The 23,753-nt window shown below is 47.8% G+C and overlaps 1 protein-coding gene across 3 annotated transcripts in view; it reads right to left on the reverse strand.

The window, feature by feature from the left end:
- GDPD5 (glycerophosphodiester phosphodiesterase domain containing 5) overlaps nt 1-23,753 on the reverse strand; it is a 347,114-nt gene that overhangs the window by 256,571 nt on the left and 66,790 nt on the right. For 2 of the 3 annotated variants that reach the window (XM_075919542.1, XM_075919541.1), the window contains exon 2: nt 11,610-11,706. The exons of the other annotated variant lie outside the window; for it this stretch is intronic. The gene's annotated coding sequence lies outside the window, so the exon portion shown is untranslated. The remainder of the gene's footprint in view (nt 1-11,609; nt 11,707-23,753) is intronic. 3 annotated transcript variants of the gene reach the window in all.

Here is a 23,753-nt window from a genome sequence, read left to right on the forward strand (position 1 = left end):
CGTAGTTTGTAAAGCTCCAATTGTCCGGCATCCAGTGGTCCAGCACTCCTGATAGTCCGGCACCAACTGGAACCCAGAAGTGCTCCAGCCAGCCGGACAATTGGAGCTGCTCTGCCCCTGGCTTCCCCAAGTCCGCTGCTGGTCAGTTTCAACAGCGGTGGACTTGGAGAAGCCCTGGGGCAGAGCACCCCAGCTGCTCTGCCCCTAGCTTCCTCAAGTCTGCTGCTGCTGAAACTGACCAGCGGCTAACTTGGGGAAGCAGGGGGCAGAGCAGCTGGGGTGCTGCCGGGTTGGTCCTCTCCCACACTGCGCAGTTCCCCGCCGATCCCTTCCCCCAACCCTTCATAGCCCCCCTTCCGGTACTCCGGCATATCAGATAATCCGGCACCCCCTGGGTCCCAAAGGTGCCAGATTATCGCAAGTTTACTGTAGAAGGTAACTTAATTTGTCCAACACACTTGGGGTATGTCTACACTATAGCACTAATTCGAACCAACTTAAATCGAATTAGTTAATTCGAACTAAGCTAATTCGAACTAGTGCATCTAGACCTAAAAACTAGTTCGAATTAGCATTTTGCTAATTCGAACTAGCATGTTCACATTGAGTGGACCCTGAACCGAGGCTAAGGATGGCCGGAAGCAGTGCCGGTAGGGCATCAGATTAGGATTTAGAGCATAGAGCTGCTGTCTCAGGCTAGCCGACGGCTGTGCCTAAAGGGACCTGACCCCTACCCCAGACAGACAGTTCTCAGGGGTTCCCTGCTTGCAAAGCAGTCCTGGCTTGGAGTGCCCTGAGTGCCCACACTTGGCACATCACAGCACTCGGCCATCAGCCCGGCTGCACTTGCCGAAGGCTGCCATCTGGGGGGGGTCAAACGGGGGGCTGCAGGAGAGCTTCCACCCCCAGAAGCCCACAGAGCCAGCCCAGTCCTCCCCATCAGGGGCTCGTACCACATTCCTCCCTCACCTCCTTCCACTTACCCCTCCCTAGCCCCCCTTCCTGATGTACAAAATAAAGGACACGTGTGTTCAAAAATAGAAACTCTCTTTATTGAACAAAACTCGGGAAGACTGGGAAAAGGAGGTGGGAGAGGTGCAGAGAGAGGGTGGGAGAGGGGAGGAGGAAACCTGGGAGGAGGGAGCTGGAAGGGGGAAGCCAGGGGAAGAAGGAGATGGGGAAGTATCAAACTATGGTATGCCATATCTTCAGTACTGTGTACAGAGGTGATCTCCTCACCCCAGAAAAGATATTTTGGCCTTGGAAAAGGTTCAGAAAAGGGCAACTAAAATGATGAGGGGTTTGGAACAGGTCCCATATGAAGAGAGGCTAAAGAGCCTGGGACTTTTCAGCTTAGAAAAGAGGAGACTGAGGGGGGAAAATGATAGAGGTCTATAAAACCATGAGTGGTGTGGAGAGGGTGCATAAAGAAAAGTTCTTCATTAGTTCCCATAATAGAAGGACTAGAGGACACCAAATGAAATGAATGGGTAGCAGGCTTCAAACTAATAACAGAAAGTTCTTCTTCACAAAGCAAATAGTCAGCCTGTGGAACTCCTTGCTGCAGGAGCCTGTGAAGACTAGAACTATAACAGAATTTAAAGAGAAGTTAGATAAATTCATGGAGGTTGGGTCCTTGGAGAGCTATTAGCCAGGGGGTAGAAATGGTGTCCCTGGCCTCTGTTTGTGGAAGGCTGGAGATGGATGGCACGAGACAAATGGCTTGGTCATTGTCTTCGGTCCACCCCCTCCAGGGTCCCTAGTGTTGGCCGCTGTCGGCAGACAGGCAACAGGGCTAGATGGACCTTTGGTCTGACCCAGTACGGCCGTTCTTATGTTCTTATGTTCTAAGCTCAGGGCTCAGGGTCGGGGGTCTCACTGGACCACTCTGATTTTCATTCAAACCTGCTCCTGGGTGGCCAGGCTGGCAGCTATCCTGCCCTATATGGTCACTTTCCTGTGCCTAGTGCGAACGTCGTGGATGAGGTCCACGATCTCCGCACTAGACCAGGCGGGCGCCTGCCTCTTGCGGCCCCAGGCAGGCTCCTGGGAGCCGCCAGCCTTGTCCCGGGAAGAGGCGGAGGGCTGGGTGGCAGCGGGTGGCTGGCTTGTGCCGTGCCAGGTGCAGGGTCTGCTGGCTGGGTGCTGGCAGGCTTGCACCTGGCATGGGCACCGTAGCCAGACTGTGCCCCTTTAAGGGGTCCAGGGCCGGGATGGGGGCAGAAGAGTTTCCCTGTTGGTGCCTAGAGTGGCCACCAGGGAAAGCTGGGGAGGGCTAGCCTCCCACTAGTTCGAATCAAGTGGCCACACAGCCCTTAATTCGAACTAGGCATTAGTCCTCGTAGAATGAGGTTTACCTAGTTCGAATTAAGCGCTCCGCTAGTTCGAATTAAGTTCGAACTAGCGATTTGTATGTGTAGCGCCTATTAAAGTTAATTCGAACTAACATCTGTTAGTTTGGCCAACAGGACCAGCTTTATGTCTAAGCAAAGCAAGGGGCTACCTGAGGCCCATTAAAAGTCATTGCAACTCTCTAGGGGTATGTCTACACTATAGCGCTAATTCGAACTAACTAAGCTAATTCGAATTAACGCATCTAGAACTAAAAACTAGTTCGAATTAGCGTTTTGCTAATTCAAACTAGCGCGTCCACATTAAGTGGACCCTGAAGCGGGATTAAGGATGGCTGGAAGCAGCGCCGGCAGAGCATCAGAGGAGGACTTAGAGCGTGGAGATGCTGTCTCAGGCTAGCCGAGGGCTGTGCTTAAAGGGTCCCAACCCCCACCCCGGACAGACAGTTCTCAGGGGTGCCCCGCTTGCAAAGCAGTCCTGGCTTGGAGTGCCCGGACTACCCACACTGGGCACATCACAGCACTCGGCCATCAGACCGGCAGCACTTGCCGCAGGCTGCCATCTGGGGAGAGGGGGCAATTGGGGGGCTGCAGGAGAGCTTCCACCCCCAGAAGCCCGCAGAGCCAGCCCAGTCCTCCCCATCGGGGGCTCGTACCCCATTCCTCCCTCACCTCCTTCCACTTACCCTTCCCTAGCCCCTCTTCTTGATGTACAAAATAAAGATAACGTGTCTTCCAAAATGGAATCTGTCTTTATTGAACAAAACTGGGGGAGACTGGGAAAAGGAGGTGGGAGAGGGGAAGAGAGAGGCTGGGAGAGGGGAGGGCAACTAAAATGATCAGGGGTTGGGAACAGGTGCCATATGAAGAGAGGCTACAGAGACTGGGACTTTTCAGCTTAGAAAAGAGGAAACGGAGGGGGGACAGGATAGAGGTCTCTAAAAGCAGGAGTTGGGTGGAGACGGTGCATACAGAAAAGTTCTTCATTAGTTCCCATAAAGAAGGACTAGAGGACACCAAAGGAAAGGAATGGGTAGCAGGCTTCAAACGAGTAACAGACAGTTCTTCTTCACAAAGCAAAGAGTCAACCTGTGGAACTCCTTGCTGCAGGAGGCTGTGAAGGCTACAACTGGAACAGAGTTTAAAGGGAAGTGAGATCAAGTCATGGAGGTTGGGTCCATCGAGTGGTATTAGCCAGGGGGTAGAAGTGGTGTCCCTGCCCAAGGTTTGTGGAAGGCTGGAGAGGGACGGCACGAGACAAATGGCTTGTTCACTGTCTCCGGTCCATCCCCTCCAGGGTCCATAGGGTTGGCCACTGTCGGCAGACTGGCTACTGGGCTAGATGGACCTTTGGTCTGACCCAGGACGGCCATTGTAAGCTCAGGGCTCAGGGTCAGGGGTCTCAATGGACCCCCTTGATTCTCTTGCACACCTGCTCCTGGGTGGCCAGGCTGGCAGCTCTCCTGCCCAAGCCGGCCACTTTCCTGTGCCTAGTGCAGAGATCGTGGACGAGGTCCACGATGTCCGCACTAGACCAGGCGGGTGCCCACCTCTTGCGGTCCCGGGCAAGCTCCCGGGAACCGCCAGCCTGGTCCCGGGAAGAGGGGGAGGGCTGGGGGGCATTGGGTGGGTGGCTCAATCCGTGCCAGGTGCAGGGTCTGCTGGCTGGGTGCTAGCAGGCTTGCACCTGGCACGGGCACCGTAGCCAGCCCGTGCCCCTTTAAGGGGTCCGGGGCCGGGAGGGGGGCAGACCAGTTTCCCTGGTGTTGGCCAGAGTGGCCACCAGGGAAAGCTGGGGAGGGCTAGCCTCCCACTAGTTCGAATTAAGGGGCTACACACCCCTTAATTTGACCTAGCTAGTTCGAACTAGGCTTAATCCTCGTGGAATGAGGATTACCTAGTTCGAACTAAGCGCTCCGTTAGTTCGAATTAAATTCGAACTAACGGAGCGCTAGTGTAGCGCCTATGAAAGTTAGTTCGAACTAACGTCCGTTAGTTCGAACAACTTTGTAGTGTAGACATACCCTAGATGACTAGATCTCATCTGGGTCTCGAGGGAAACCCACCAATCCCTTTTGGCAGCAGACAGCACTAAAATTAGATCACAAAGCACACTGACCGACTGCTGTCTGTCTGCGCTGCTGGCATCTCCATTAACCTGCCTCACTTCCAGACAGGCCGATTCTTGAAAATGTCCATGCCACACTTGCACACAATCTGCTTTTTAAAATACATAGTATTGATTGATCCCACTGGAGGCTTTACAGAGCATCACCCACAATGTCAAAGGAAGGGAGGGTTTTCCAAAGGCGAGATTCAAGGAGAAATAAAGAGACTCGCTGGCTCCAAAGGAGAGTTGGGGAACCACAACCGAAAGCGCGATTCAGAATCCTCCCCTGTGCTGTTGCACGACGGGGTCCTTATACTATGAGAGAGAGTAAAAGCCATCCAGTTCTGGGATAACGGCAAGGTAGTTTTTCTACTTCCTCATCTCTCACTCCCAGAACCATCAGAAGTGGAGACTTCTTCAAAGCAGACACTGAACGAACAAAAAAAAACAACCACAAAACAAAAACAAAAACACACACACACACACACACACACACACACACACACACACACCCCAACCCCTCACAAAATAAAAACAAACAAAACCCCACCAAATAAACAACCTCTTAGTCATATAGCTTCAATTATTCCAGCAATTCCATTCTAACCGAGGGCAGCGTTCAAAAACTTCAAGAACCAAACCCTCGGATGAGAGAAAACAGTACAGATCCATGAGGTTCTTTAGATACCCCTCCAAGTCCCTTAAGGCAAAAGACTGTTCATCATATTGTTACAACATCCCTCCAACTCACCATCTTCCCACTTGCGCATTGTATCTTGTCACCTCAAACTGTGAGCTCTGATGGGCAGGGGCTGCCTTTGGTTACATGTTGGCACCAGGCCTAGTGCAACAAGGCATGGGTCCAGGTGCCTCTGTGTTATCATATTACAAATGAGAGGGTTGCAAGGCCTGCACTAAACAGAGATCGTAAAGGCTAGCCCATGGTGTTTAGCGTGAATAAAAAGGAATGAGTGGGTGTGACGTGGTGTACCTGGCACTGTGCCAGAAACCCTGGTGCTTTGATACACCGTGCCCTAGGAAGCGGCCTTTTCAGAAGGGCGGTGGGTTTGGGACCTCTTGGATTGCCTAGAAAGACCTCTAAGGGCCAGATGCCCATGGAACCAGTGAGACTTGGTCCTCCTACAGTTAGAAGGGCTGGTACAGCAGAGAGCAGCCAATGAGGGACCAGCAGGGCAATAAGAAGGGCTGGCTAATTCTATCAAATGGCAGCTGCTGGGTAAGCCAGGAGAGGAAGGACCGATTCCATCTCTGCGCTAACCGAAGAGGACAGGCTGGGCCACCGCCCACTGCTGCCACACTTTGCACTCAGGTCACAGAGAGCCTCTGATTTACTCTTGGAAGGCCAAACAGGGCAACCTGAGCTAGGCATGGGTCAGGCTATTGAAATCTACATGAAATCACGAGACAACCCCTGGCTCAGGCAAGCCAGGGATAGGTGGGGGAAGAAGGTAGCACTGTGCAAATCAGCTGGGTGTTCTAGAGGTTACAAGCAAATCAGGAAACAAGCTGGCTCCAAGTTGCTGTATGAGCTTCCTCTTACTGCTGGATCCAGCGTCCCTAACATCAAGAGCGTCTAATGGCTTCCAGCAACTAACATTAGTTGCAACCCACCCTCCCTCTAATCATTTCCACCCACGTGCGGATTTTTTCCATCCACGTGCAGAATAAATGTTGTGTGCACCCGAGGCATGCATCCATGTGTAGTAGAAACACAAAACCTGGCAATGGGCGCTCTGCCCATCAGCTGGGCAGCACTGGAATCTCTCCTAAGCAGCCGCATAAGCGCACAGCTTACAGGGAACACTGGTTGCAATCGACGGGGGGGGGGGAGGGGGGGAAGGGAGTGCAGTGAGAGCCACAAGCTGAAAGTCTGAAACAAAGATTAACCCTGTAGGCCCAGAGGGAAAGTTGATTCCAGAATCTGAAAATAGAGCATAACTTTAAAGACTAATCAGGAGGATGGATGAAAACCTGAATCCTGCTGCCCGGAGGTCAGACTTCCACCGCCCCGCAGTTAGAGGAAAGGACAGCCAGCCTGAGCACAGAAACCACTCAGCCACTCAATGAGTCATCCCAGCAGGGTTTATCCCAACTGTCCAAGCCACTTGGATCTGCAAAGTGCAGCTGGTGGTTTCACAAGTTCTGGTTCCAGCAAGTTTTCCAGATTTCCTATAGCACTCGTGCACTTGGTGCTAAACAAGACCCAGATTCCCCAGAGAAGCTCAGTTCCCATTTAGGCATCAAAATAAGCAGTTGGATTTTTCAGAAGAGTTCAGCATGTTGGATGCTGAGCTCTTCTCAAGGCCTGACCTTTGGTGTCGCTGGGATGGGAGCTGCTGAGCACTTTGGGGCAGCTGGCCCTTATTTATACGTAAGCGCCTTCACGGGCGCTGAGCAGTTCTAGAAACCTGGCCTTTGTCGTGGGTACTGAGTACCTGGGAGGTGGAAAATAGCGAAATAGCTTCCTCTTCTGCAAACTGCAGGCCTGCCGACCAGGGAGGAGCAAAGGGGGCCCAGCAATTCAAGGGCAGGTACAGCGCTGGCAGCTGGAGCCCTGGGCCCCTTTGAATCACCACCAGAACACAGCTCCGCATGGCTCTAGAGGCAGGGGGTGCCAGAGTGCTGAGGATTAGCTGCCCCCACCCCTTTCTGGGGCAGAAGCCATGGCCCCACACATATACCTTGCCCCAGGGCCTGCCTGTGGCGGCTTTCAGCCCTGCTGGCAAGCTGTCACAGAGAATGGAATCCAAGTGCCACAGTCAGCCCCAGCAAAACAGGTGACATTCCACTGACATCAATGCCTTGTGCCTGTTTACACAAGGGTTGAAACCAGCTCACAAAGTATGGAAGATCCTTTAAAAGGAAACCCTTCCATGCTGCCCTGCGCTTTACTATCTATTACACAAAGCGGATTTGTGTTTCTCCTTCTTTGCCATTTATACTGGAACAGCAAATATATTTGCTAAGATGAATTGTTCTTTCCCCAGCCATCCTGCTTCACATCTGCCATGTCAAGTTACCGAATCAATTCCATGACACATGGAACCACTCATCTACTGGGTGTGATTCACTGTCCCATGTAATGGCACTCAGGCCAAGTCTACACTAGACCCAGCAACTCGCTTTCAGGTATGCAACTCCAGCTATGTAGAATATGTAACTGGAATTGGCTTACCTTAAGCTGAGCTTGGCAGCATCCCCACAGCAAGAGGCTGATGGGCGCAAACGCTCCTCTCGGCTTCTCCTTGCAACAGCAGGAGTATGGGGCGCAAGGGAGCACTCCTGCCGAGTTCGATTTAATGAGTCTTACCTAGACTCGCTAAATCGAACTCCAGAGGATTGATCCACAGAAGATCGACGCTGTCACGAAGATGTGGCCTGGGACCACTTACAGAGAATAATGAGGTTTGCTCTACAACAGGGGTGGGCAATAATTTTTGCAGGGGGGCCACATCACCATTTTAGGCAGTGGTTGCGGGCCGGGTGCATCCCTGGAAAAGGCATGGTCTTGGGCGGATGGGGAGGGGTTGTGGGGTCAGTTCCCTCCAAGCACCGTGTGCCCAGGGAGAGGAGACTTTTTGCTGCTCCCGCATCCCCAGGCCTCATTGGCCTGGGGGTAGGGTAGCACATAAAGTCTCCTGCTTCCCCACCCCCACCCTGCCAGGGGCATGTAGTGCCTAAAGGAAACCACCAGCCACTTCCCTCTGGTATTGTGCTCCCCTGATGGCAGGGGGAGACTTCCACGCTTCCCTGCCCCCCAGGCCAATGGGGGTCTGGAAGCGGGGGAGCGCACAAAGTCATTTGCTGTTTAAAATGGTTGACGGCTCCCTTGAGGGACCGCACGCCCCTGGCAGGGGAGGGAGCTGCCAGCCACTTTAAACAGCAAATAACTTCGCATACTCCCCTGCCCTGATTGACCAGGGGGCAGGAGAGGGAGGGCAGGCCACAGGCTGGATCAAATGGCTTGGTGGGTCGGATCTTGGGTCGGCTTTTATCTCAAGCTGTAGAGGCTCATGCACTAAGCTCCAGAGGTCCCAGGTTTGGTTCCGGCTATCGGCGTTACAACAGCACATTGACACAGGAGCTCGGCGTCTTCTGCACAAACCAAATTCAGTGTGGGGTCCAGCAGAAGAGTAGAAACAACTTTCAGGATAGCCAGTGAGGTTACTGTCATTATCGCAGAGCCTTCCAGCTCATACAGGAATTAAGGCTGGCTTACCACAGTGGCCTCTACACCGTTCTCCGATTGGCTCGTAGCTTTCTGGAGAAAGAAAAGTCCATGTTGGCCAAATCTTCCTACACTTCATCTAAGCCCAAAGTCTAAGTTGTGGAATAAGATGTTAAGATGTTTTATGTCATCTGAAACATCAGTTGCACCTTCAGAAAGGCCAGAAAAGGCAAAGGTCAGGAAGGATGCATTTGCAACCTTAAAATTAAGATTATCTCAACTTTGCAGCGTAGAAAAGTCTTAGATACTGGCTCCGAATTTCAGGGCAGTTTATTAAGGAGAATTACTTGGTGGTCATTGCATAATGGAAATTCCCAACTCACAACTAGTTCATCATGCTACCAATTATATGGCAGATTGGCTGAGAAGTTGAAATGCACAGCAAAATTCAAATCAGGTTTGAGAGTCAGAAGAACAGGATTAAAATGATTCCCTACCAAAGCCAAATGAGATCAGAATTTCAACTAGGGCTGTTTGGAAAACTGGAAACAGCTGAGAGCAAAATCCCATCTGTAGAGCAGTTTTGGACACTTTACCAGCCTTATCACATAGGTTGGAGAAATGATTTCAGGAAGTGTCGATTTGAAGCAGGATTGCTACAAAGAACAGCTCAAAGTCTCCTGTGTTCATACCATCTAGCACAGCCTATCAACTTACGCACCAAGAAACTTGTTGAAATACAAATACTTCACAGCTTGCTTTCTGTCCTGCGTACACTGCATGGTTGAGAGGAATTATGCGGGCAGCTGCACAACACTGATAGAAGCAAGCAGCAATTGTTACTAGGAGATCAGTAACTTTCTGGGCTCTTTAAACAATGCTTAAAAGCATTATGGAGACCTAGGCCGGAAGCAGCACTTAATTAGAAAAAAAAAGCGATTTATAAAAAAATAGATATTGCAAGCATCGGTTATGTGATTTCTTGCAGTCTTTATTAAAATGTCATATTAAGATGCTGGAGTCAAATATTCAGTTCAAAATAGTCCCTGTGGTGATTAAATCTGGGAAAAAACTGCATACAAGAAGATGATGGTGCTGAAAAAGAAAGCAGTTGGCTCAGAGATAAAATCATAGAACACTAGAACTGGCAGGGACCTCAAGAGGTCATTGAGTCCAGAACCCTGCCCTCACAGCAGGACCCAGTACTGTCTAGACCATCCCAGATAGATGTCTATCTAATCTGTTCTTAAATATCTCCAGAGATGGAGATTCTACAACCTCCCTAGGCAACTTATTCCAGTGTTTAACCACCCTGACAGTTAGGAAGTTTTTCCTAATATCCAACCTACACCTCCCTTGCTGCAGTTTAAGGCCATTGCTCCTTGTCCTATCATCAGAGGCTAAGTAGAACAATTTTTCTCCCTCCTCCTTGTGACACCCTTTCAGACATGCTCACCACTCCTGCTCCACTTCCTTTCAGTCATGTTTCACTGAGGTTACGTCTACACTAGAGAGCTTACAGTGGCACAGCTGTATCTATGCAGCTGCAGTAACATCTCTCACATGCTGTGCCAAGAGAGCGCTAGCTCTCCAGTCAACATAGCACTGTGCACACTCCCACTTATGCCTGCTAAACTCATGTCACTTGGGGGGGATGGGTTCACACCCCTGAGCAACATAAGCGGTAGCGTAGACATGGCTTTGAGTCGCTGATTCACGCATCTGTTTGTATTTGCTCATGCAAAGCGCTTTGCAGCAGAGAGAGACCGACCCGAGGTCAGATCTGTAGCTGGCGCAAACCAGATTTGTTTCATTTGCCCCATCGGAAGCCCTGGCCCAATATCCCAGCATTGAAGAGTTTCCAGTCTAGTTTTAGATATGGAAAGTGGGACTAAAGCAGGGGAGGGGTGAAAAAGGAGGGAATAGTACAGAAATAAGATCACGGGGATACTCTGTAGACACACACCCCTTTTGTGGGTGCAAGAACCTGGACGAGGAATAAGGATGTTAAGGACTAGTCGACTATCCGATAAGCAAATGCTTATTGGATAGTCAGTTGACTAGTCGATTCTCCCCCCCCACTTGCTGCTTCTATCAGATAGAGGCAGCAAAGGCGGGGGGGGGGGGGGGGGGAGGGTACTTCAAAGCAGCAGCACAAAGAACTGACTCTGGGCACCATGTGGCACTGCTGCTTTGAAATGCCGAGGGGACATTTCAAAGGGGTAACGCCGCACACCTGAGCTAGGGCTCTGTGCAGCGCTGTCCCTTTGAAATGCCGCCATGACGTCTCAATGCAGCAGCACCACTTGAAGCCCGGGGTCAGCTGGAGACTGATCTTGGGCTCCGCGCAGCATTTCTGAGGAACCCAGGATCAGCTGGGGAGTCCCCAGCTGACCCCAGACTCCGCATGGCATTTCAAAGCAGCAGCACAGCATGGAGCCCGGGGTCAGTGGGAAACACTGGCGCTTCCACTTTGAAATGCACAAGAGCCCCGGGCTGCACGCAGAGTTCCGCATTCCTCCTTTGAAATGTACAAGAGCCCTTACTAGGGCGCTTGTACATTTCAAAGGAGGAATGCGGAAGTGCCTATCGACTAGTTGAGTACTCAATGTAATTCCATCAACTACTCGACTAGTAAATTAATTGTTAGTTAATATCCCCAACGAGGATTAGAAATATTTATAAAAAGAGTATGGTTTTCTGATTTACTAGCAACTCAAGAAAGCATTCACTGAAAAGCAGTTACTTCTCATCATGAAGAAGGGTTGCACTTCACGAAAGCAGAGTAACACAACAGTCCACATGGATCAATATGAAAAACAGCCTGTACTGAGAGGTAACAGGGAGAAGCAAAAGATTAAAACATTTCCTGAAGAAGCCAATGTAGCAGTCAGAAGCAGAATTGTGGGACACTGGGAGAACAGGGGGCGGGAATCTTGATCCTATTTCTTTTGCTTACCTATAAAGTTGACTTGTCCGTATTGAGAGTTTCAGCCAGGAACAACCTTATGGAATCGGAGTCACTTCAGGGGGACAGACCCACCGTGCTGCAAGCACTGAGAGAGAAAACACAATAGATCTTTGTCTCTATAGTTTCTATCCAGAGATGAGGTAATTACAAAACACAACCAATTACATTAGGCAGATAAGTATTTCTAGTCAGACCACAGAGTAGCCCAGGAATCTAGATATTTTCACACTCAACATCCCATATTATTCAAATCTTAACACATCCCATGTGTGAATTCATGCCATAAATTATGCCTTTCAACTCATTCCACAGATGTGCATCCTAGCATGGCTTGGTGCACCCACCAGCCAAAGCCAGCTGTTCCAGTACAATCACAGAAGCTAAATAAGAACCTTTTGGGTGTTCCTGCTGCATTGGGTAGCTCCTCTAAGCTAAACTAGGATGGGTTGTGATTTTATCATCCATTTCCCTCCGCAAGGGCTAATTTCACTAGGGCTCAAGTGCCATTAAAGAGCAACAATGTGATGGGCTGTTTTTAGAAACAAGTTCCGCTCAGCCACTGACACAGATATCAGTTTGTGTCCGTTCCAAAGATACTTTGTCCAGCAGCTTCTGGGCTTTTAAAATCTAAATTTAACCTGAAGGTTTACTCCTGTGGGCAGAAGTCCCAGGAGGCTGCTAGTGAGTTGCTGTGACTATGGAGCCATACTTCAAAGAGCCAATATAGCATCACATCACCTATTTGCATGCACCCTCAGCCCAATTTTGAGCTTAGTTTTAACAGGGCAAATTACTTTGAATTTACATTTTCAAAAATGAGACTGGAATTTGGCCATATGTAAACAAATTCAATGCAGCATTACAAACCCATGGTTAGTCACAAGAAGGCTGGGGGACAGAGAGGGTAGAAAGAATGTTCTAATTTAACAATAAATAACACGTATAATAGGATCAACTTATGTCTTTCAGTATGTACTTACACCCTTATGCCTATCTTGTGACATTATGGAACAATTGTAGCTGTTCTACAGTTCCCATTATAGGCTGATTCAGCAAGATGCGCACGCACATACCTAATCTTAAACACATGCTACAGGCAGTCCCCGGGTTACATGGATCCGACTTACATCGGATCCCTACTTACAAATGGGGTGAGGCAACCCCGCACTAGCTGCTTCCCCCCAGCAGACCAGGGAGACGCAAAGCTAGCGCCCCCCCCTCCCCAGCAGACCAGGGAGATGCAGAGCGGCTTTTCTCAGCAGACACCTCAACTTGAGAATAAAGGACTAAGGGAAGTGAGGTGTGGGAGAATAAAACTGAGCTCTGGAGAAATGTTTGGCTAGAGTTTCCCCTACAATATGTACCAGTTCCGACTTACATACAAATTCAACTTAAGAACAAACCTACAGTCCCTATCTTGTACGTAACCCGGGGACTGCCTGTAGTTCCACTGCCTTCAATGGGACATTGCATGTGCTTAATTATTTGCTGGACCACGGCAGTAGGCCTTTACAAACACTGAGAAAATATTCAAAGGCTCTTCTCTCTCTCAGCTGTGTGTTTCACATAAAACCCATCTTTGACCTCAAGCACTTACAGTGGAAACATTTATTTGTTCCCCAATTGTGTTATGAACACACACACACACACACGCACGCATGTGCACGCACACACACACACACACACACACACACACACACACAGCTATCAGCTTAGGATGTTTTGAGAGGGAGTTTTTCATAAGAGATGAAAACAATAAGACTTCTATAAGAATAGAACAAAACAAAAAAACCCTGTCTTTTCTACCAGTTTTTATGAATTGCCAGATAGAATCCTATCACTAGAATCACATTTTTATTCAGTTATTCAGGTCTTCCCCATAAAATGTCCCCTATTCAGCATCTAATTTCAAACAACTAAATTACAATACTGTGTTTAGTCAGGTTAATGAAGGGCTCATTAGTGTCATTGAATCAGACAGGAAACAGTGTATTATTTTGACTCACACACAGGAAACAGTAACAAAATGCTGTTAATCGTTTAAAAAAAAACCCCCACCAACCCCATACCCAACACCACCATTATCACAAAGAGTTGGGTGCCTGCGATGTGGCTAGGGGATTTCTGGCAAACTCAATCGCAGTATTTTGCAATGTGCTAACTGGAACCCAAAAGGCACACACTTACGGACATTGCTTGGGCTGGCCATTCATTTCAATTCACAGCCCTGGAAGGTAAGCCTAAATTCAAAAGACACTGTCATATCAAATTTGGCCTAGCACTTTTTTTACTAAGTTTCATACCAGTAGAAGCATTCAGGATGCTTTCTTAACACCATTATGAAAGGATTTTGTTTTCTTAACTCATTCCCCAGCAATGTTTCCATTACCATCATTCAGAGACACTTCTGTACTTCAGGTGCTGCAACATAGGGTTGCCAGATGGTTTCAACAAAAATACTGGACACACTTGACATTACATCACAATCTACATTACATCTTATGTAGAAGATACCAGACATTTATATTTTCTCAATTTGTTTGCCCGAACAGAAAGCTCAAACACTAGACTGTCCAGTTCAAAAGCGGACACCTGGCAACACTAGCTGCAAAAAAAAAAAAAAAAAAAAAATTGGATTCAAGTGAAACAAACTGCTTATTTCTCAGCAAGTACAATGGAAAAAAAAGCCTCACCAGCATAGATAGAGAAAGGGCAAAAAGGTAAAGTGTTCAACTAGTAAGAGGATATTTATAACATAGAATTTGTGGACCGCGTTAAAATCTCTTAGATACAAGTTGGGAGACGTAATATTTTTTATTGGACCAATTTCTGTTAGACACAAGCTTTCAATTTTAAACAGAGCTCTTAAGATCTCTCACATAGCCCAGGTTTACATGAGGGCTTTATTTCAAAATAACCCTCCTAAGGTCGAATTAATAAGTGGAGCATCCACACTACCAAATCCATTAATTTTTAGACAACAGGTAGTCTATTTTGAAATGTGTACTCCTGCTTTCCTCGAGAAATAACACTAATTTTGAAATAGTTATTCTGAAATAGTGGTAGCATGGATGCGCTGGTGCCACCATTTTGAAATCACTACTCCCTAGAGCACTTCAAACTAATTACTCCCCAGTGCTTCCTGGGGCTCTAAGTCGAGGTAGCACATCCAGATTAACAGAGCCTGCCTCGGACTAAATCTGAGGTTTCCCCATAGTGAGGACACACTATTTCAATGTTGTTATCAAGTCAAATTTAGTTATTTTGAAATAGTTTCCTAGGGTAGACATACCTGTAGAGAAGTTGGTCTGATAAAAGATATTACCTCAGCCACCTTGTCTCTTCAATATCCTAACATCAACATGGCTATAACACCACTGTCCACCCACTAGAGATGTAATAGCGTAGTCTGTTAACCAATAAACAAAAGCATATAGGTTACTGCTATAGACTACATGCATTTCCTTCCCTTCCTTGCCAATAAATTTTGTAGTGGGTTAGCCAGCAACCCAGCTCAGTCCTGGCTCACGCTGGGTCCGGAACCTACCCATATTGCGACTCTGCATTTAAAGTGTATTAGGAGCCAGGCAGACAGGCAGCTTTGGCTCAATTCTGGCTCGTGCCAGATCTGGAAGCATAGGTCCTCACCCCTGGACAGAGGCTGCTGCCATCCTGTGCTGCTGCCTCTGTATCAGGAGGCAGCTGGTCCGCGAGAGGAGCTGGTTTTTAAACTGGCACCCCTCGTGGACCATCTCCTGCCTGACACCGTGTGCTGCTGCCTCTGATACAGAGGCGGCAGCACAGAGTGGCAGGCAGCTCCTCAGGAGTGAGGCCAGAGCATAATGGCTGCCGGCCCACCCCTGCAGACTACGGAATAGTCGACTAACCAATAAGAATTCATGAGGTTAATCGACTATTCAATTAACCGATATTTAACATCCCTACCACCAATTCACTCTTCTCTGCCCCTTTCTCCCTGTGCAAGGAGTATGTGGAGTCTCAGGGGGAAAAGACCAAGCAGACTCAGGGCCACAGTTCAGGCGCCTGGGCCCTCAAGAGTTAATCAGATGCTGACCAGTGTTCCCTGTAAGCTGACACTTGGAAGGCATTTGAATCTCTCCTGGATGGCGGCCCAACTGATTAGCAGAGCATCCACAGCTGGCAGCATGTTTCTACTGGTGGTGCACATCTGCCCATGTCTAGGTGAGTATAAAAATTTATTCTGCACATAGGGTTGCCAGGTGCCCAGTGTTGAACCAGACAGTCTGGTATTTTTGCCTCCTGTCCAGTAAAATAGTTCAGAAGATACCTAAAATGTCCGATATCTTCTGATTTTTTTTGCCAGCCAGGAGGCGAAAATACCGGGTGCTTACCGAGTTCCGCAAGGGAGCTGTCTGGCCTGGAGCAGGGAGACAAGATGGCAGACAGCCGCCGGCAGCCTGTTAAGGCCAAAAAGCCTTAAAAGCATTTCTTAAAGGGGCCATGCTGGTTTTTTTTTTATTAATTTATTTATTTATTGCTTAACTCTTGGGGTCCTTTTTTCCCCGCTCGACAACTTTGGTCTTCCCTCCTTTTTTTTTCCTCTCTCAACAGAATTTTTTCCTCGGTGGTTGTTTTTTTTGGGGGGTGGGGGGGATTTTGGTTAAAGCATCTGGCAACCCTATCTGCACATGGATCGAAAAATTAGAGGGAACATTGGCCCTGACTCCGCCCAGCTCAGAGATCAGTTTTAACTGCCTGCTATGCAAACAGCACAGCAACTTCTAACAACCAGCAGGAGAACTGCAGTGCACTTTAGTGAAATGCTGCAATAGTTCATGTGATGGCCTGACAGTACGATGGCCTGACAGTGTAATCTTGATGATACACCTCTTGGACATCAGCTGCTTCCAGTTCCCTCTTTGTGAGTGGTGGTAATTAGAATGGAGATTGGCTGAGATCTCAGGTGATTCTGAACCAGGTGTTTAAGATTTAAAATTGCAAAATCATGTTAAGAACAGATGGTTACAGCCTAAACTTTGGCAGGTGTTAAAAGCAACTAGTTTTGGCATCTCACAAAAATTATCAGACTTCACTGCCTACTAGTGAAATACCACACTTCAGCTGGTTTTGAGCAAAGTTCATTTAGAATGTCTTTACAAACAGGAAAGGCAGTAGTTTTCTCCTTACAAAACTCGAAGGCCTGATGGGATGGTTTAAACTGGAAATAGCCAAAAGAATTGCTGGAATACTTATTGAGATCTGTTGTTTCATCAAAATCTAAATATTTCCCAGGTGTGTATTGATTTTGACTGAACTTGACAATTTTGAAACAACTCAATTAGCACGGGCTCCTCCATTTTTACTTTAATTTTTTTTTCTATTTTATCATAAAAGATATAACATTGAAACAAAATGATTTTGTTAAGGTGGATTCAATGTTCCTGCATTTAAATGTCTTGAATTGCCACAGAGTATCTTGCCATTTGTACTTTTCATACTGACTGAGGACAAACTTTCCCTTGGGACAAAAAGATTCCATTTTACAATCCGCTAGAGTTTAAACTAGGGGTGAGTATGTCTGCTGTGAACAGCAATATATGTATGTTTGCTGATACCAGTTTTCACGGCAGAGTTAGTGTTTAGCAAGTCTTTTTAAAAAAGCAAAAGAAGCAACAAGAAAACAAAAGACAAGAACATGCTAAGCACCTTAGTTGGTGTTTCTTTTCTGTTTAGGTCCAGTTGGGAAGAACAGAGACAACCGTGCATTATTTTTATCGAGTACAGGCAGTCCCCGGGTTACGTACAAGATAGGGACTGTAGGTTTGTTCTTAAGTTGAATTTGTATGTAAGTCGGAATTGGTACATATTGTAGGGGAAACTCTAGACAAACATTTCTCCAGAGCTCAGTTTTATTCTCCCACACCTCACTTCCCTCAGTCCTTTATTCTCAAGCAGAGGTGTCTGCTGAGAAAAGCCGCTCCGCGTCTCCCTGGTCTGCTGGGGGGGGGGGGGGGGCGCTAGCTTTGCGTCTCCCTGGTCTGCTGGGGGGAAGCAGCTAGTGCGGGGTTGCCTCACCCCGTTTGTAAGTAGGGATTTGATGTAAGTCGGATCCATATAACCCGGGGACTGCCTGTATACCAAAAAAATCCTATATACATAAATCACAATAATTTGGATAGGTACATGTGTATGTGTATTTGTTTTTCCTAAACTTAATTAAATACGTTAGGGAAAAATTTCAGAGTGGCCACCAGAAAGATTTAGTGGCTGCACTCTGAGACCACCAAATAATTTTTTTGAGATACTCTGCTTTAGACTCTGAAGGTTGCTTCTGGGCCTTGCCTGCTGTATTTAAAATCCATAGACATCTAATGCAGCAGAAAGGGATGCTGCACCCTCAGTTATGTTAAACATTAGTCAGACACACACAGAACCTTTGCTTTATCTACACTGGAGAAGTTTCTTGTATCTCAAGAATTGGTTTAAGTAGATTAGGAATTAGCAAATTACAGTGCAAGTTGAGGGTGCAGTGCAAGTCTGCCATCCTAGACATAAATAAGATGGAATAGTTCATCTAGGCCTGGACTACTTATCTCTTTATGCACCTGTAGCCTTTTGCAATCTCTCAGAATCCACTGCTTTCAAGATCCTGGTCAGAAATGGTGAATGAAATAGCCAAGGAACATTACAGTCAATCAAAGCAATTAAAAGAGTACTAGCATGAACAGGGCCCATGCCAACAACCATTCCAACACCATTTCGGCATAACTAGTGTGAACACACTTGAACCAAATACTCCATTAGTTCTTTAATACAGACACAGGCCTTGAGATTAGGGTTTGGCAAATAAAAAGTAATTTAGTTCATCTGTCCGGAAAAAGCAATACACGTTGAAACCAATGTACTCTAATCTTTTCGATTCATGTAAGGAATGCATTTCATGCGCAATGAGACGTGTGAATGTGCACCACCAGTAGAAACAAAAAACCTACCTGTGGGTACTCTGATAATCAGCATTTGAATCTCTCCTGAGCAGCTGCACAAACACTCAGCTTACAGGGAACACTGGTTGACACCAACATTTAACCTCCCCAGGCCACACAACGCGGCACTTATACCACCATTAGCAATAAATGCTTTTGGCTTAACTTCTTATCTTTGGGGGCTGGGTAAAGAAACAGTGCCAATGCAGTATAACACTGGCAAGCCAGCCTATCCAAAACTGAGGCTGTTGCTACTGGAGCAATGTTACATATTAACAATTTTGACCAAGACGACACACAGGAGGTTTTCGAAGTGGTGCAGGGCAGTTAACCATTAAAATTCATGGACGAGGAATGGCTACATTTCCCTGCACTGTTTTGAACATCTCAACACTGGCCCATCGCAGGACAGATGTCAGGGCAGCCAAGTGGCACTTGCTGTTTCGTTGCTTTCAGATTCCCGCTGGGCTACACAGGAGGACCTATATTTCCCAAACACGGAGTTCAGGAATACACAGGCACCAACTACTCCTCTAGCCCCCAGGGGGCACTCAGCTACCCTTCTGCCCCAGGCCCCGCCCCATTCCACCCCTTTCCTCCTGCCCCACTCCTGCTCTGCCCCTCCCCCACCCCAATCCATCAATTCCCCCAATCTCCTGCTCCGACTCTTCCCTGCCTTCTCCCCCCAAGCATGCCCCGTCCCCCTCTTTCCCTCCCTCCTGGTGCTTCCTGAAGGCCACGAATCAGCCATTCACGGCCCTCCAGAAGTTCTGGGAGAGCAAGGAAGGAGTTGGTAATCGGGGCCACCAGCAGAGAGGTGCCACGGGTGGGGGGGGAGGGAGAAGACGACGACGACAGAGAGGGTGATTTTGGCTGCCACTGAGTGCTTTCGCCGCCAGGCACCAGGGCTGTAGCGCTCATGGAGTCAGAACCTAAGCAGGAACACCTCTTTGGAGGTGCCAAGCAGCCAATTGGGAACTGCAGGCACTCGGCACCTGTGCCGATCAGGCCCTTGCAGTAAATGGCGTCATGTTGGCCACAAAGTTGAAGGAGGACAAGAAAATGTCCTGACCCTGTGGCCTTGAATTTCCTGTCTCCCCCCCCCCCCCCCCCGCCCCCTCAGTTCCTTGGCTCCCATCCTCTCCCCTGGAGCTCTCATTCTTCCCCTTTCCCCACCCCCAGGTTTCCCTTGCTCACCGTCTGATCCAGTCTCACCCCCTCCCACCAGTACCTGCTCCCCTTGAGCTTTGGTAAGAGAGAGAAGATTCCCCAACCCACCTCCCTCCCTTTCCCTCTGCCTGCTGGAGGGTGGCAGCTAGCTTCTGAGCCATGCAATCAGGTGGCTTTTCAGATGGCGAGGGAGTTGAGAACACCCTGCACACTCCTGTCCTCCTACCACCCACACCCCCTCTGTCTATTTATGCCCATATTTATAGGTCTCTCACTCTGACACCCAAACACACTATAATTAGTGGACACTTGGACACTTCTGCCTAGATGTCGAGGAAGTAACTCACAGGCATGTGAGCACAACCTGTTCTGTGGCCAGAGAGAGAATTTCACTTTCTATGGCTAGCAGAGGACAGACAGAGCTCCTCTGTGCACATCCACTGATTCCTCCTTGGAGCAGCGGGCACGGTCTTGGGTTCTTGGCTGGGTGCTCCTCTCCATATCCCCCATTCTGAGGCAGTGACCTGCACTCTTCACATTTCTATCCCTGCAGTTCTGGGTTCTGTGGCCTCTCTGCCCTGAGTCAGCCCCCTCTGGAGCTGACCAGATCAGACTTGCCTTTCCAGAAGACATCTGCAGTCTCCCATCACCTTTGCTCTTCTCCCCTCCCGGAGGCTTAGCACAAGGGGAAGAAAGTTCCAGGAAGTGGTTAATCACATAGACGCACTACATCCAGGAAACGCCAAGGCTTTCAGAGCCGCACTGTGTGTGTTTTCACAGCAGCACAAGTCTGCCAACTCAGAGAGAAAGACCCCTGTGTGCCCTGAGGCACTAATGAGACCTCTGCTCCCAGCTACGAGTACTGTCAGATTCACGGTCCAATGCAGACAAGTGTTTTCTCCTCCCATCCTCAAAGTTTGGGTTAGCCACATGGACTAACAAGCTTTCTCCTACCTTTCTGCACAAGGTACATCCTGGCTGTATAACCCTGTTTTAACCTGAGCTCAGACCTATACCCACAGGAAGCCTGTACTAGAAGCTCACCGAGTTAACAATTGGAGTGTGTGAGGAATTCAGATGCTCCATTTAATCAGTTTGGAGCAGAGCAATTAAACTTTACACACACACTTAGGCATTGTAAAATTTACTCTGTGGATAGAAATATTTCACGTCAATTAACAGCTTCTCTCCATGGTAATGAATCTCCACAGACAAGACACAGTAATTCCAGAGGACTCGCTTTTAAACACAACCTCCACACACTCCTCGGAGCCATGACTAGACCCCAGTTCCAAAACACGTAAGACTCTACCACCAGAGGCAAACACCTCTTCTGTCTGGAAACAGCAGCAGTGTATTAACCCCATGTGCCCAGAAATCATGGAAAGGGCTCCAAAAGTGATATTTAAAAATAAAAATAAAGTGTTGGTTCCTATTCTTTTCCTTCTGGATTCTGAGTCTATAGGGTGTGTTTGGGATCATGTCCCTTCATGCCCCTTGCTCCACTTATCTGAAGAAGTGGGTTGTGCCCAGGAAAGGTCATGATACCATCTATATTTTTTGTTAGTCTCTAAGGCTACGTCTAGACTGCAGAGTTTTTGCACAAAAACAGTAATTTTTGCACAAAAACTCACGGAGTATCCACACCTCAAGCGCGTTTTTGCGCAAGAAAATCAACAGAATGAAGGGGGTTTTGTGCAAGAGTTATTGCTCTTTCTACAAGAAATAACTCCTTCCTGTTGTGCAAAAAAAACGCATAGAAAAAAGCAGTCATTCTGGTGGTCATACTGTGAATAGCTATCAGCACTTTCTTTCGAGAGAGCGTCCATGCAGTCTGGACCCTCTCTTGCACAAGACGTTTTTGCAGAAGATCTCTTCCGCAAAAAGCTTCTTGCGCAAGAAGCCTGTAGTGTAGCCTAATGTGCTACAGGACCACTCTTTTTTTTTTTTAAATGAGCTCTCACAGTATGTTACGTGCGCCCCTTCCTGGTGTTGGACTCGCCCCTCCTATTCTGGAGCAAATTTAGGCACCTTTACATACATATTTAAAGAATCCAGTGTGTGCAGAGAAGGCCTAATCTAGCTCCTATTGACTGCAATGGGAGCTAGATCAAGTCCATACTCTTTAGGGAGACTCTTTGTCTCATTCCTCACCTCCTCTACCTTTTATTATGAAGCCATAATTTAACCTCTTTCAATAAATTTGTCTTAAAAGAGGGAGACAAGAATGGGATGCAGACTGCTCTTTGCCTACTTAGTCAAGCACACAGGCAAAATGAGTATGCAGTGGAAGGCCTTTAAGCAACACAGACTATATTGTTTGGAAAATGGCAGCTATTTCTAAAGGAAAAAATTATTTCAGAGGAGCGTCAGGAAAACATTATGGGGCAATAATGCTGATAACCATCTTTAGTTGGGAGGTAGTGTGGCCTAGTGGCTAAAGCACTGCACTAGGATTAAGTCAAGGATCCTATTCCCTGCTCTGTCATTTACCTGCTGGCAAGTCATTAAGGCTGCTGTGTGCCTCAGTTTCCCCATCTGTAAAATGGGGTTAATAATCTTAAGGAGTCCCTTTGTAAAGGGCTTTGAGATCAACTGATGAAAAGAGCATTATAAGATCCATCATCATCTTCAGTATTGACCGAGGTTCAGGAAAAATCCCCATCCATCTCCTTAACCCGAAAGCAGATATCCTACTGTGGTTGCCATTAGAAGAGGAACTCTGAGCCATAGTTTCCGCCCCACAGTTTCTCCCTATAGGACTCCACCGCTGCTCCCCTTTACAGTAGAAAATAACTGCATCTCTCAGTCACAGCTTGAATGCTGTTTTTAACGTTATGCGTTTTTATACTGTGTTCCAGTGGAACTAGAACATAGCTAACCAGATGAGGGGCTTTTCATTGCTGGCACATCTATTCTGTTTTGTGAGCTTACAAGGCTAAGTTTTAATACGAGCCATCTGTTGCAAGAAGAGTTCAGATACACACAACTAGCATTCACTAGCCAAACACCTGACTCGCGCTGACTAACGGTTCCTGGGTTGAACACCACAAGAGAGAAAGAAGGATCTGACTAAGATGGGAGTGAATTGATACTTGCTGACTCACACATATGGGGGAGAAAGGGCAGCGGAGGGGCATGGTGCATGTGCATACACACAGGGATGAGACTCTCAGATACACACATGGGGCAGTAGAAAGGGATGATTCTCACATGCCCGCGTGTGTGTGTGTGTGTGCATGCGACACAGGATGATGTCTCACACACACATGCATGCACACACAAAGGGGGATAGTTTGAATCAATACCACTGTTCCCTGTAAGCTGAGCACCTGAATAATCATCTAGGAGACATTCAGGTGCTGACCAGCTGATTAGCAAAGCGGCCACTGCCAGCAGCATATGTTTCTATTAGCGGTGCACATCCACACATGCCTTGGTACATATAAAATGTATTCCACACATTGACAAAATGAGAGGGAACATTGGTCGATACAGCTTTGTTATCAGCAGTTTCAGCTATGGACTACAGAGACCCACTGCAACTTTGAGCCTGTCTTCAATTCAGAGCTTTTTTGGCACTGCTGCTGTCTGGTGATTAGTTACCCAGATGTTAATTCTAGGATGTAAACAGCACCCCAGCCTGAACCGTGACGAATGTCAGGAATTTACACCATGCTGCGTGTCAGGGAGAGGCTCCGGGGAGAGACGGGGTTAGGCCATGCAATGCGCTTACAGATGTGTTGTCTCTTGCTAAGGGACTGGATTTCTGCATTCGCATTGCAGTGGTGGTGGGAGTGGATCTGTAAGGAACAACAATAGTGGGACAAAATTCTCCAGATCACAGATCAAGTCATATGCGGGTCTGCTAAGCAACAGCCACCTTGTGTCACACAACCGTGGCCCGACTTACAGCAAGGGCACAATATTTACAGGAGCACCTATCAAACCATGAGTTCTTGTCCATCTGTCCTGGTCTACAAGACAGAACTCTACC

This window comes from Pelodiscus sinensis, chromosome 1 (assembly GCF_049634645.1).
Source record: "Pelodiscus sinensis isolate JC-2024 chromosome 1, ASM4963464v1, whole genome shotgun sequence".
Taxonomy (NCBI): domain Eukaryota; kingdom Metazoa; phylum Chordata; order Testudines; family Trionychidae; genus Pelodiscus; species Pelodiscus sinensis.